Below are 15,714 nucleotides of genomic sequence, written 5' to 3'. Positions count from 1 at the left end.
AACGGTGTCCTGGGGTGCATCAGGCGCAGCATTGCTGTGGGAGGTTATCATCCCACTCTGCAGTACACAGGTGTGGCCTCACCTCGAGTCCTGTATGCACTTTTGGGTGCAACACTATAAGAAGGACATCAGACTTTCCTAGTGTGTCTGGAGGAGGGCAGCCAAGATGGTGAAAGGTCTTAAGGGCAAGACCCTAGGATGAGTGGCTGAGGTCACTTGGTTTGCTCAGCTTGGAGAAGGCTGAAGGGTGACCTCTTGGCAGCCTACAACTTCCTCGAGGTGGGCAGCAGAGGGGCAGGAGATAATGTTCTCTCTCTGGTGACCAGTATTTGGACATGAGGAGGTGCAATGAAACCACATCAGGGTAAGTTCACACTGGGCATTACAAAAAGGTAATTTTCATTAAAAAAAAAACTGAGAAGGTGGCCAGCCACTAGAACAAGCTCCCCAGGGAAGTTGTTATGGCTCCAAGCCTGGCAGAATTCAATGAGCATCTGTATGACACTTCTGGTCATATGGTTAAGTTTTAGGTAGTCCTTTGAGGAGCAGGGAGTTGAACTCTGTGATCCTTATGGGGAAGTTACCCCAACAGCTGCCTACGGACTGCCTAGAAGGCACAGGGGAAAAATGGTAGCTCGTGTTCACCTTGCTCCAGACCAGGTTTTGGTCAGGTGGGACTTGACCAGAGCCAGACTGAAGATGCTGTGTCTTGTCCTTCAGTGGTCAGACTACCCAGACTGGGGATGCTATGACCAGAAGCACAGAGGAGAAGTGCAGAGATTGTGGACTTTCTGTGTGACTTCAGATTGATTTGCACCACTTTATTAAAAAGCACAAAAGACAAAAACTAATGGAAGCAAAAACTGAACCTAAAAATTCCATATATAAACTAAGAACCTGTGACTGTTTCAATTTCAGCTCATGAGAATTGATTAAAGTCTGCTCTGAGTGTGTAGGGCTTTCACCACTCAGTTTAACACAACTGCAGATCTTTCACCCGTGTTCAAAATTCCATGTCACAGAAACTCTCCAGGATGGTTTCCATTCTGTCAGAGTGACAGACCCTTGGAAACTGCATCACTTGTCACCAATAGACTAGCACATCCTTATATCTGCCTCTCCTCTTCCAGGGCTTGCAGTTTCAAAGCTACAGTCTAGGAAAAAGGATTAAAAACTATTATTCCATGACAATTTGTGGTTTTCTATCCTAACTGCATTTAAATAGCATAACTTTTTCATCAGGGAAAACAAAAATTACTGTGATTTGTTGTCTTCTTGTAATTAGAGCCTTCTGCATTTTTGTTTGTTTTTTTCTCTCCTCGTTCTGATACACTTACAATGTGGAATAGACTTCTTCCTCATTAACTTCACAATGTTTTCAAAGGTGTGATTGTGGCATTTTTTTAATGGTACTAAATTAGTTCCTTTATATATTTTTGAATAGAAAGAAAGAGGAATTTTAAAATAATTTGTGACAAATACTGAATAATCTCACAACTATTCTGTGAACATGCCAGCAAAACAGCTGCTTTGAATTAGTCCACAGTTCCATTTAGTCCCCGGCTTTGTTTAAGAGTACTGGATACTCTAAAAAGTGTAAAGAATAAAGTACCTGTCTCTCATATCCCAGGCCTCCTGCAATAGAGATTGCATGGTTTTTGCTTGATGTTTCCTTTGTCTAACACCTTTTCACGCTGTTTATGCTTTTTGGCAGATTATCCTCTGACGGTGCATTTCAGGGTTTGACTTCATGCTGGCTTTAAGGGGATTTGCTCTGGGGTTTTTGTTCTTCCTTTGTGTTGCTCAATACTTGTGCTGTAAGCCACAACAAATTAAGAGATCCCTATTCTTCTCTGGTATTTCAGAGGCCTCTGCCACCACTGTGCTGCTTCTTTTCCAGGGTGGAAACCCTTTAATTTTAACTCTCTTTATGCGCAAACCACTCCTCAACTCTCACCACCTCAGCTCCTTTCCTCTGTGCTGACTCCAAAGTGCAAATGACATCCTCACATCCCTCTGATTTGTACTGCTGCATCCCCTGCTCCTGCTGAAATAATCCATTGGGTGCAAACACACTGGCGGTGAGGCCAAGCTGAGTGGTGTCCCAGGAGGGTAGGCTGCACCTTTGTGCCCAACTTGTCCCAATTCAAAAAAAGCTCCTTCCCAGAAGGGCATGGGGGCTGGGTGCACATATGGCTCTGAGCAGGCGGGACAGCTGGCTGCTGGAAAGGGCTCTTGCTGAGGCATATGCTCTTTTGATGTCCTTCCACTCTGTGGGTCCAAGGCGCAGCAGCAGCACATCTGTGCTGCAGAAGCCCAGCAGCTCCGTGATGTGTTGTGGCACCCATATCTGTGGGGAGCTGCAGGCACCAGGGCAGGATTGGGTCAGCAGGACCCCTGTAGGTAGCAGGGCACATTTCACTCCTGCTGAAGCAGCTGCTTCTAGTCCCTGGTGGCAGGAGACCTAGGGTCCTTGCACACCCCTACTACCAAAAGCCCATGCTTTTCTGGAAATCCTCCAGACCAACAGACAGCAACAGGAGCCCTGTTTGCTCCCCACAGCAACCCGACCAGTCCCTTAGAAGTAACAGACAATAGCAAAGTCCTGACATTGTCTCGGACAAGGAAAAGCACATTTCTGCACTACTTCATGGAACTATCTAGGAAAGAAATGCGTGCCCCTTGAAAGCTGGGGAATTGCTGCTGGGCACATCTCTGCCTTGGCTGAGGTGTTCTGAGCATCATCCTTGGCCAAGGGCAGAGAGGTTGGACATGGCACAACATTTCTGCTGCTTGGGGGTTTCTCTGTGTGGCTTCCCATGCCTGCAATACTCCCTGCTACCTGACCTCAGGGTAGGTGTTTTCTTTCTGTGTATTTTTATAGAAGACAAGGGATGAAAGCTGACCATTCTACTATCCAGGCAGGTTCCAAGACTGGCTGGATCCTCCTGACCAGGCGGCATCACCGCCCAGTCCTGTGTCATGCTGTCATATTGCCTCAACCACAGCAAGATATGGCCAAAGCTAGACTGGGGGGCAGAAGAAACAACCCCTTGGCCTCTTTGCACTATTATTAGGTGAGATTTTAAGATCTTACTTTGTCTCGTGTACAGTATAGGCTAGCTCGATCCACAGAGTTTTCCTTTCTCTGTTTTTCATGACCTCTCATGGATACAACAGAATAGAGGAAATAGAGCCTTTCAGAGCTGAAACATAGAATGTTCTAAAATTTTTTTAAAAAAGAAGCTATGTAAGTCTGCCTTATGTGTGCATAATTTTCAAACTATTCACTGAACTCCAAGCTACAAAGTCACTGAGATATGCAAACAGCGCAGCTGTGGTCTCCTGTCTGGCTATGAAGGCACCAATATGCATGCAGCTATAGTTACCTAATGAAATACAATATTTCAGTGTTGCTGGAAGATGGAAAAAAAGATGGAGTTTAAGAAGAAAAAAAATTGTACAAAAAATATGTTGATAATGAGACAGATCACTTAGCAGCTCCCTTTTTTTTAACTCACAGTGTGATACAGTAACCATACATTTTAAAGTTTTTAAGATCTCTCTTAAAAATAGTAGAAAAGTATATTCAGCAAAGCACCATCTACAAAATAAGAGATTAAAAGCAGTTGATAACTGAGGATCAGGATCCGTATTCTCTCTAAAGCAGCATTTTCATTATTATTCATGAGATATTGCATGAGAATCAAGCTGGTATGAAAACAACAGCAGGTCAAGTGAACTGACATTTTCACTAGAAGAGAGAGAGAGGTAGAGAGAGAGAGAGAGAGAAAGAGAGGGAGAGAGCGCCTACTGAACAGCCAGGAAGTGTCCTTTGTAGTTCTAAACGCAAACACATTTATGAGCTGAAAGTGTGTTTCAGATTGTATTACAAAGTGGGATTCCATATGGCAGCTGAGGTCCAGAGCTGGGATGACTCAGGAAATTGAGATGAAAAGATCAGCACAGTTTATTGAACAGGACTGACAATTCCTGAACCACCCTTACCTTCATGGTTTGAACCGGCAGGCTTACGAACTAGCAGAGTTTGAGACACCTTTTGCAGTAGCTGGAGATCATGACTACACTTTTCAAATACTGGCTTTCAAGTAAAAAAGGATATACAACAGTCCAGTTCCTGTTGAGGTGTTTTTGTAAGTGGGATTTTATATAGGGAATAGACAATAGGACATCTGATTGATTTACAGCTGTAAAATGTCTCTGTAAAAACAAGGTAATAAAAAAGATCAGAAAATAGGTATGAAAAAATATTTTTATGAGACTTGGGAGTTTGGAAGTAACTTTTTGAACAGATTTTTTTTTTTGGTAATAAAGAAAGCAGTAAACTTACCTGTTCCACATATATGAAAAATAGGTAAACACAGCACTACCCAAACTGGAAAATACTTATATTTAGTCCTATCTATATTTCTACTTTGACAGTTGTTTTCCTGCCTTTGTTTGCCAAAACAAAAACCAACTTTTGTGCAAACCGGCTGCAGTAATGGCACCTGGAGTAAGTTCTGTATCCCTCCAAAAGTCCTCTATGGTGGGCTCTGGAGTGGGACTTCAACCCTAGAAGAGTCAGCCATGCAGCTCAAGTGGAGAGTCTCACCTGGCCCAGGTGAAGGGAAACTCTTCTCGGAGCTGGCCCTGTCTGCCCACAGCAGTGTCCCATCCAGTGCTGCCCAACAGACCTTGGTGACTACCTTGAACCTGGTTACTGGTGAATGAGAACATACCTACTTTATTTTGGGGTATTGAGTGGAAAAAACATGGTGCTTCTAGATCTGGTCATTCTTGTAAATTTCTCTATTTGTGGTAATTTGGAATAAATTAATTTATTTCAGAACCTGAAGAATATAATACGAGGGACCTTTGTTTTGCCAAAGAAGCTCTGATCTCTGCCTCTTTTTGTCACAAGAAGTCCTCCCCAGGTTTCTCTGTGAGATTAAAAGGCAATCTTATTCCATATCAAGGCCAGATGACAGGATCTAAAAGCGATCAGCCTTTACAAATATGTTTAAGTGTAGCCAGGAAGAGATGTCAGACTACCAACCAAAACAGCAAACAAAAGTGGGCCTATGAAAGGTGTGTTTGATAGCAGGGCTATTCACTGCTGTCCTCAGATTGCTAGTGAAACATGGCAAGGATCAGTCTGAACTTGAGTGAAGTCTTTAGGTAGTTCTGCAGCATAATTGTAGGCTGCATTACCTTCTCTATGCAGTGTCAAAGACAGCTCTCTGAAAGAGACTTATCCTGAGCTGTGCTGGCTTTTACCTCTGCTCAGCACAGGCACAGCATACCCTCAGGGCCCTGGAGGGAAGGCTGTGCAAGGCTGCTAACTAAGGCATGGTGAGCTGTGCCTGGGCCCGGTGTCTTGGGCAATACCATGCACGGTTCCAGGCATGGTGCAGACAGCACACCTCAGCCCTGGGAAGGGGTGGAAGCTCTCCCAGCTTCACAAGAGCCTCAGTGCCAGAGGGTGGCCAGTCCGTTGCGATCCCACTCCCACATCAATCTTGCCATTTTCTGCACCATGTGGGAATGGAGAAGGGGAGGTGGCCAAGTTCCAAGGGTAGTGGCATAAGCTCAGTAGGCAGGCTTTGAGGGGGCAGCAGAAAACACTTCAGCAAGCAAGTCATGCACAGATCAGCAGAGTGAACAGAGAACAAAGAAATGAAGAAACAAACGAGCACTGACATAAGGACTTATGCCCTCTCAAAAAACCAAGACATGAATGTAGAGGGGCAGGCAGAGGGAAACTCTGAGAGCCTGCAGGATGCCTGAACCAAAGCAAAGCAAAGGAAAAGGAGCTCTGGGAAAGCCACCAGCCCATCTGGACCACAGTCAAGCCCCCAGGACAAACCTCAAGGAGTAAAGAGTGAGGTTCTGGTGAGCTTCTTTAAACTTTGGCTGTAGGATGTCAAAAAAGCAGAATGAGTCACCCTTGGTAAAGGGAGGGTGTGGTTGACTGACAGTTGAAAACCCAACAGAGTCACTGTATCTGTCCCATCTTGTGTGAATCCATAGTGCTCTCCAGAAGATCCCACTGGCAAGATGATTTGGCCAACATGGATGTGCGCAGATGAGCGCTTGTTTTCTGCTTCACCTTGAGTAATCCAGATGGGGACAGTAATATCTTAAGCTTTAGAGGAGTTTTAAAATATGTGTACAAAGATTTCTTGCCGTTGACTTTTTAACATTAAAACTAAGGTTTAGGATTCAGCAGAATATGTCTCTGTGTGTTCATAATGTTTCTGATGCCAAAATACAAAAAAAAAAATTAATAGACTGTCACAAAAGTGTCCAAAGCTGAGTCTATCAGGAAGAAAGGAAAATGTACTTTGTCTTCTCTCATTTTCACAGTTGCTTTATTGCATATTACTTTTGGCATTTTAGCTGGAGATTTTGATATCTGAAACCCATTCTTCATTCTTTATTCAGTTCCACAAGTTTTATGTGCAGCACATCATCCTTGGCTTTGAGTTCTCTTCCTAGCAAGCTCTGATTAGGACATTTCCATGTGAGCTTACTTCTATACTGTTCATCTTGGACACAGTCCTTGGCATGCAAACCATCACAGAAACATGGGGCTGGTGGAAGAGAATGACAGAAGTCCTCGGTCCACAGAGGACTGAGCTGCAGTTACTGCTTTGCACAAGCCTTTTCCTCCTCCCTTGGTATGGTGTTTACATGAACAAGAAGGTCAGGAAAAATCAAGGGAAGGGAGCAGCAACATGGAAGAAGCAGACACTAGAGAAGCAGAGCTTTCAGTAGAATTAGGAAGCTCAGACATACATCTGATGCCTTCAGCATGCCAAAAGTTACCTTCTACCTACAGCTGTATGTGTGCCCCTGTGAGTGTATAAGGTCTGGAAATCACAGGGGTGATTCCCAGTTTTCCATTTGGACCAGCCCACTGAATGCTTCCCATATTCTTTCCAGCTCTGCATTCCTGCCTGGGCCTGTGGGACGCACTCTCACATTAGCTTTGGGAAGGGGAGAAAGAGGTGACGGGAACACGGTCTCAAATTTGGCATTGTCCCTTTTTATATATAGGTGGAAATGGGTATCATTTCAATGTGCTGCTCTTTTCACACACTTTTTGTATATCCTTTTTTCTGTCTTGTTTCCTGGATGAAACAGATCCAGATCTTCAGCTGCAGTGGATTCACAGAGCTCTCTGACTCTGACAAAGCCATCAAAATGCTTATATGCATGACTAGGCTCTTAATTACCACCTTCTCCTTCTGTGTTTCCCCAAGATACACGAATTCACACTGCATGGGAAACTGCCGCTGGGAAACCTGGCCATCAGAGCTGTGGCTTTTGTTTAACTGCAGTTTGATCTAGAGCCTATAATTACAGTGTTTTGATATATCAATATGTAGAAAATATTACAAAACAACAGTGCAACAATGTATAGGCAAAGCAACAATAGAGAAAAGATCTTATGAGAAGGGTGAGAAGTCCATGTGGTGGAGCTGTGGTGTTTGAGCAGACAAAGGCATGGACAATATATGGTCCCCTTTGCCTGCTGCAAGTGCCTGCTCCCACTCAGCATAGCTGCAAAGCCACTGCTGGCACCTGGCAGTGCTCAGGATCTCGATGCAGACTGAGTCAATGGCAGGTGAGTCCAAAAAATGTCACAATGGTGGTGAAAGGAATATGTCTGCATCCTCAGGGAGCACTGATGCCATGCTGAACCCCCCATCCTGTGGCTGGAGGGTAGTAGGATAGCCAGAGTGGGCAAAAAGGGTATGGTGCTGGAGGCTGATGGGTGCTGGTGTGCTCCGGGAGGTGCCTTTTAACTCCTAAAGTCAGAGAAGTTTGCATCAGTGAATGTCCTTTCTAGGTTTTGCTCCAAAGGATTTCTCCACAAATCAAGATCAGAGGCTGCTAATTCTTCATCACTCCTCTAAGATTCAATGAGATGAATTTATTGCTCACAGTCTGTGAAGCAGATACAATCTGAAAAACTACATTTTTACCATTCTTTTTTTTTCACAAGGGCAGAGATAGCTTCTAGACTTTTAAATTTTTATTTATTTAATTTAATTTTACTTTGTTGTATATAATTTCTTCTTATTTGTTTTGCTTTTTACCTATGTATAGTGTTACTCTGTATTGAATATAGGAAGGACCCTGGCTGGTTTTCCATTTTTGTTGCATTTTTCCTTTTAGCAGACAGACAGGGCTTAGCAGGAAGCTGTGACCAGTGTAATTACTGCTGTAGATGAAAAGGTGTCTCCAAAAAGGAATTAAAGAGAAAATGCCTGTCTTGGCAACCATTAGCACAGGAAGTCTGGACAGCTGAGGTGGTGGAGTATTTTGAAACCAGATTAGGAAAGAGATGCAGCTTTTGACATTGATGCCCATGTGTGGGTGTAATTATGGAGAGGAAGGACTACCTGGAGGGTGATGTCCACATACAGTCCTCAGAGAGAGGTTCTTCTTGTTTCACCTGGTCAGTGAGGACATCTCTTGTGTCAAGGTTGAGTTTGGTTCAGCAGTTAAAAGTTCAGTTAAAACATCCCAGGTAAGTCTTTCTTAACACAGTGTTTTCCAGCATCTTTCTGGACATTCAGAAACTCTCTCCTCAGCTTTACTTTCCCCTATCCTCATAAAAGAAATAGAAAACCCAAAAGTCATCACAGTGCAAACCTAATCTTCCCTGATAGGCCACATCTGTCATGCTGTTTGAAAAACTGTCTATTATTGTTTGCATGAAGTCTATACATTAATCCACTTACTCAGATCTTTGTCTACAACTTGTCAATGTTTCATGGTATTCTCCCAGTTTGCATCAAGGTTGTTAAGCTGAAATTTTTAATATCACAGACAGCCTAAAGTGTGGTCTTTTAGAAAAGAAGGGACATAGACATAGGCAGATGCATAGCCTGAATTTGTAATCAGCAGATAAAGTATTCCCATAGAAATTATACCCTTTCCCTATATCCTGCAAAGTAGAACAAACTGTACATTGCCCCCATATTTGAACAAGACAGGCATCCAAATCTCCATCCAAAGCCAGGTCAAAGGTGAATCTCACAAATCTAAATCCAAATCCGGATTTGCACAGATCTAAATTTAATTCACTATGCCAGTAAATGCTCTCAAGGGCTCAGACATCTTGAATGCACTGCCGTAGATTTGAACTCCAGGGCACCAGACTGCTTTTCCCACACAGCTCTTCAGCAACAGTAACAGCAAATCTTGAATTTGAGATGAAGTTGTGCATCTTTGTAATTTTTTTAACAATCAAGTTACTCTTTTTGAGGGAGAGGTTTTTGCCATGCTGGTGATCAGAATAAAGGGGTTCATATTTATCTGACTAACAATAAAAGTGATACAAAGGTGGTATAGAGAGCTCAGTAAAAGCCATCACAATCAGGATCTGTAGCAGTTACACTTTGCTGAACCTTCTCTTCCTCTGCTCAAGGCAATGGGCCTCAATTAGGATGATTGCAGCTGCAGACAGAAGTGTGATGCAGAGAGGAGGATCCTAGCATGCATTTTTTGCATGGGAAAGATGGCAAAAGAATCACGTATGAAAACTCTGGACTGCTCAACAAGCAGAAAGTCCAAAGCTCAGACTGCAGGTTATTACTATATGGAGCTGTTGCAAAAGAATTGCAGTCTCTTGGGGTAGCACAGAAATGTCACCTTATTTTTTCCATCAAATGCTGTATTCAGTAAGGATGGCCAAAATCATATCTTCTTAGACATGGCAGGTTTCATACCTCATCTGGACAAGAAGTCAAGTTATCAAACTTCTTAATGGAACTGGAAGTGCCAAAACAGCAGAATATTTTGTTCAAAGTTTTCACCTAAATAAAATGATTTAGAACATCTGAGACAAAACACTCCTGCTTTCTTTTTAAATTTCTTTCAATCTGTGGTCTCAAGTGAGGGAGCCTTGACTCCTTCACATAACTATGCAGGGTCTTTCCTGAAGGCTGAAAATTATCTTAGCCCAAACCTGGCCATAGAAGAAAGGCAGTGCAAGGTGCATTTTGGGCCTAGCCATCACTTCACTCCTCAGCCATCCCAAACAGGGAAAAAGCAATCCCAAGACTACACTTCCCTCACACCAGCTCTAGCAGCTTCAGGACAGAAGAGATACAGCTTTGACTTTGGCCTTTGCTAGTGTTTTGCAGTGATGGTTGCTCATGAAATTGCATTTACATATAATTAATATCATATGATTGGTGCTCAGGAAACCTACCACATGAGAGCCTTAAGTGTAAAGTACTCCCTTCTCATCATGAAATATTAAAGTTACCAAGACATTACTGCTTAGGTGGAAGCAGTTGCATTATCTCTTCACAAAGCATAAAATCATTTTATCAGCCTCTAGCAGAGAGGTCCTATTTTGACATATTTACTTCCAGCCGGGGAGCATGCAAGGAAAAACCTCATGAGAAACCTGCCTCTTTTCTTCTCTTGGTGGGCAGGACAGGTGACTGTCCCCAAAAGTGGCCCTGAATGCATAAAAAATATATTTGTTGTGAAAATCAGATACCCTCTGTCCACAATCTCTGAACTACAGAACATATGGCATGCTGCTAAAGTCTTTATAAAACTGGAATGAAAAGAGATAGAAATTTGGTAAAAATAAATCTAGGAAAAAAGTATAAAACTAATTTCTGTGTGGCCTATATCTGACCCTGACTGCTCTTCTCACAGATGTTGAACCAACCTTTCACAGGGATGTACATATAATCGATTGTGAGAAAATCTGGCGTATTCATTTTGTGTTGCTAGAAGATAATGCACTGTATGACTTATGGGAGAGTGGATAATAAACACAGTGGATTTTCCTAGTATTAATGGTCAACAACTTACTGATACTGCAGTTTATAGTTAAGAACACTGCCATTTTATCATGCAAGAAGCTTATTTGAACTTGTGTCCCTCTAAGTGTATTTTCTTTATAATTTTCAATTGTATCTTTTTGATAACTGCCTAATTCCATTATTCTTCACTTAAGTGTTTGTAATTTTCTTTTCTTCTTATCTTGAAAGAGCCAAGGAAATTTGCAACTGTCTTTTGATTTTTGGAAACAGTATTACTGTCTACAGAAAAAAATAGTCAGTTGTAATTACATCTTTGCTGTAATATGCTGGGTTTTAGTTCTTTTGTTCAGTTCAGACTTCTCCCTCATATGTTGATTTTGCTGCTCCCAGACTTCAGGAGAACTAATTTTCTTTAGATACTTTTATTAGATGAAGTATTTGAATCCAAACTGTAAGATGAAGGAAACAGAGAGAAACTAAAAGATGCCTCCAAAGAAATTAAATTCCTCCAAAGGGCAAATTAACAACCTTGAGAGACTCAAAGTACTGCAGTTTCTGTGTTTAGATGAGGAACTGCATGTCCAGTAGTTTGTAAACAGTGCAGATTTTTTATCTACAATCCAAAGGGCAAACAGATAAATGATGACAGGCTCTGAAATAATGGAAATTAACTGGTCTACAAGGGCCACTATAAGGAGAAGATGATGATTTTCAGAGGATTTCTTGGGCACACTCTATTGATTAAAGTAACAATATCATGGAGCTCTTGCACACATTCTTCTTGTCCTAAGAGAATTTTGTAAAAATCCTTGTTTGGGAGCACAAAACTGACTTCACTTCTGTGGCTGCTGAGCAGAGACAGCTGTTGCAACTTGTGACAATGTTTTCAAGCATTCTCATTTTGAAGAAAAGCTTATTCTTGATCATTGATTTGGCATTATTTCCAATCACCTTCTATGGTTATGCAAAAGAAAGCACAGAACAAATTATTATAAGTAGATGCTAAGTTCACCAAAGGATAATTTTAGTTTAACAATTGGGATTGTTATTTCAAAACTTACATACCCACATGCAATTGGACTTATTCTTGACAGCAATAATTTACAATATCTTCAGTTCTACCTGAGGAACTTTCTTGACAGATTTCATACAGAAACCAGAAGTGACAGTTATTATGATACTTTTAATAGAAATAATCTCAAAATTCATGAGCTACCATCTTCATAAATATTTATTATGAAGTTTAATCGCATTTTAATGTGATTAGATGTTAAATAGCAATGTTCTGAAATACCCTACTTGACTAAGGAAAATTTCAGTTCTATGCAAACAGCAAGTTTAAAAAGTTGCATTTGTTGTTTCCTTTTTTAAAGAATGCAACTATAATATTACTGGGAATTGATGCCATTCTAGCATTTTATCTATCCTCTTTTTTTTCTCTAAGCACACGGAAATTAGATTTTGAGAGTGAGATTTTGAGCTGTAAAGTACTGACCCAGTCTGCTTAGAAAAATGGGCATAATTTTATTAAAGCTTATTCTGCCTAAATTCCTATATCAGGTCCACTTTCTTAGGTATAGCTGTTGCTAATGAATAGTGTAAAACAATCTAGGCCTCATGTACAGCTCTTAGCACTGTTAATGACCTCTACCATATGTTGTGGTCTGAAGCTGGCTCCCTGCCAAGTCTCCAAACCTCACCACAAGAACTCCCCCCCCCAAAAAAAACCAAGGGAGAAGAGGAAAAAAAAAAAAAAAAGAGAACCGAAATGAGAGAGAGGCAGTTAAAGCAATATATCTAAATATATTTACACTTACATTACAGTTATATACAATTGAAATATATATACAATTTCAAAAGGAAAAGGGAAAGGGAAGGTGGAAGGGAAAAAAGGAACAAAACCAAAATAAAATATACACGATCAATAGCCCAAGATCTAGCAACTAAAAGAATTAGCAAAAGAATATCTTACTACTCTCCTTGGGACAACAGAAAGTCCCGTGGAACGATCGCCGGCAACCTCTGTCTCCCAAGGTTGGCAAGGCCTCACCAGGCCTCACTACCCAACACAAGACTCAACAGCAGGGAAACCCGCACCTCCAAAGCCGCCGGAAGGAAAGAGGGACGAAGGCCTTTCCTCCTTCATTCTTATACCCCGGCTTACATAAAAATCATAGGGAATACTGGGTAAATCTAGGCAGTTCCTTGGCTAAAAACTGGTCACCAAGGAAGGCCTAGACTGAACTACCACACCATATTTATTGGTTTTTTACTGTTACAGATCTCAAAAGCTCTGTTCAGCTGGCAATTTGGCTCTGGAAAAGTGACACACTAGGCCCTAAGTAGTTATTCTCACAGATGCAGGAGGTAAAGTTCCTTATCAGGATATGAAAAATTAATGGAGAACATGCAAATCACGAACTAGAGAAATATTCCAAAACAGAAGCATATATTGTATGCGAAAAAGGACAATCTCTTTTTTCAAAGTTAAATTTTATAATACCTGAATGAATCTCAGTTTGCTCAAAGCATCATTATTATTGGCAATCATAACTTTGTAGACATACATGGAAAAATGTCACACATATCATACATTATTTATTCCTGTGTAAAAACATGGAGGAATAAGAGGAAAGAGCTGCTTGGGTCAACTTTTCGGAGTCTTTTCAAATAGTATAAGAGGACAGACAGGAAAAATAATAAATAAATACAGACATTTTGAAGCAAATGGCCATCTCAGGGATGTTTATAGAATAAGGATAATGTAGGCCCTCAAGTGCAATGGTGTTGCAGATCCTAGCTGGAGAGAAAGCACGCTCTGAACACTCTGAATACAAGAGAAGAACAGCTCCAAGGGAAAAAAAGTATGTATGGTTTGAGTTTAAAACCATAGTTCATTTACATTAAGAGATCAATCAGTGGGAAAATCCATTCTGCAGTATTAACCCATCAGTGAAAAAGCTAATTGAACACAGAGCAAGCAAGAGCTTGGGTGGTCTCTTTCCTCTTTTATCTGCACAGCAAAGCTCACAGGAGCTCCAAGATCCGCCTCTGCAAACAAAGCGCCTTCAGACAGTGCAACCATCCAACTGAGCCCAAGGAAATTTATCTGCTTAGCATCTTTGAAACCGATTTCCCTGCTGCTGAGCAGGGCTCGACAGCTGTGGTTGACACCTCCCCAGCTGTTGGCTGCTGTGCAGGTCTGGTCACCTGGCCATGTGCGGCAGGAGCTGTGTGCCCATCCTGGAGCTGGAGCAGAGGTGGCTTTGTCCAACATGCGATGCTGTCAGCTCCTGAAATAAACACGCTTATGTAACATGCAAAATCATCTCATCTTTCCCTGATGTTCTTTTGGCAGAAATGCTCACAGGAAATATCCTGTTAGTGGAGATAAAAGGGTTGATTTACTCTGTTCCTGGTAATTCATAATTGCTTAATCACAAGCACATAACTAAACTACAGTGGGAAGGTTACAGCGACAATGGTTGCTGAGCAAAGATCAGTTCCCCTAGAGAGGCACTCTTTACATCATCTATATTTTTATTTTTTTTATAATGGGAACAAGAGGAAATGCACTAAAAAGCCTGAATGTTTGGTAAGAGCTATGGAAGCATGGAGCAAGGGTGTCTGGACACTCCAGAGAGGCATTAACAGAGGAATGGCAGGTAAGGTTTTAAATTATTCCCCTCACTAACTGAGCTTTTGGTGCAAACCACATCTCTAGAGAAGCACTTCTGGTGTGCTGAGGTGACCACCAAGCTCAGTGAACTCTAGAGAATATGACTACAAGGTGCTAAGCACCCTCTCAGACAATGCCAGCACAGGGGCTCGCTTGACCCTACCAGCTAAGGCTGCTCACCATCTGATGGTTGTTCATGTGGATGGCATGAGGCCCAGGGGACCAAGGGATCAACAGTGGCCAGAGCAACTGTAGCGGACCCACATCTGAACCAGCAGATTCAGTGGGAGTTACAGCTTCCCAATGCAGAGAGACCACTAGCTCCTATGGTGCCCAGTCTGTACCCTGCTGTAGGGAACAGCCTGAAAAGAGCAAACAGAAAGATGTTCCTCCCAGCGACAGGAGGCATTTTTGCAAACTGGTGAGTGCGTTGCACTCCTTTTCTTGAAACTTGCTCTTCAGTCATCTGGAAGTCAGAATCAAGGATAGATTTTAATTCCTTTGTCATATAAATTCGGTGTCACTACTGTATTAGGCACCCACCACAAAGGAACAGTAGTGTGCTGAGACTGACAGAGACTTGTGTGCCTGTCCACAACTCCAGGCTTCCCTAATAACTTTGTTAATGAATGAGATCCTGTTTGTACAGAGAGGAACACCATATTAGTTTTTATCATTGATGATGAAGAAAGTATGAGAAGTTAAAAGCAAAATAAAAACCTTCAGTGCACACGAGATGCTGTGTTCCTAACAGAGAGAAGACAGTCAGTTCCAGTTTGTGCGAGCCAGTCTGTAAGTGCAAGTAAGAGCATCACTTCGCAACTTGCAGAGCAAGAGAAGAAAAAACTCTGCTTCAGAAAATGGTGAGCTGGTAAGAAATACTCCAATAACAGGTTGTGGAGAATGTAACTTCAAAGTTTGGAAGTCAATGGAGTTTTGGAAGCAGTTGCTAAAATTTGTGTCCAAAAGTGATTTAACTTCCTCAGTAAGTGATGTGTACAAATGGCACACACCACTAAACCACATATGCACACAATCTATGAATTTCCACTTTCTTGACTTTGCATTCCAGCTTTAACATTTTTTTCCAGTGCAAAAAGAAATGAATCAAGCTTGCAATAGGATGTGTGTATGAATGCCAAAGAAAAAATTAAAATCAGCTGCTATTTGAAAATGACTGAGCCTGGAGTACTTTCTCTGGATACTTAATGCCCTGTAAATCCTGTACAACAC

This window comes from Manacus vitellinus, unplaced genomic scaffold (assembly GCF_001715985.3).
Source record: "Manacus vitellinus isolate BGI_N305 unplaced genomic scaffold, ASM171598v3 scaffold_18_pilon, whole genome shotgun sequence".
NCBI lineage: Eukaryota > Metazoa > Chordata > Aves > Passeriformes > Pipridae > Manacus > Manacus vitellinus.
Note: the sequence above shows the minus strand (reverse complement) of the source record.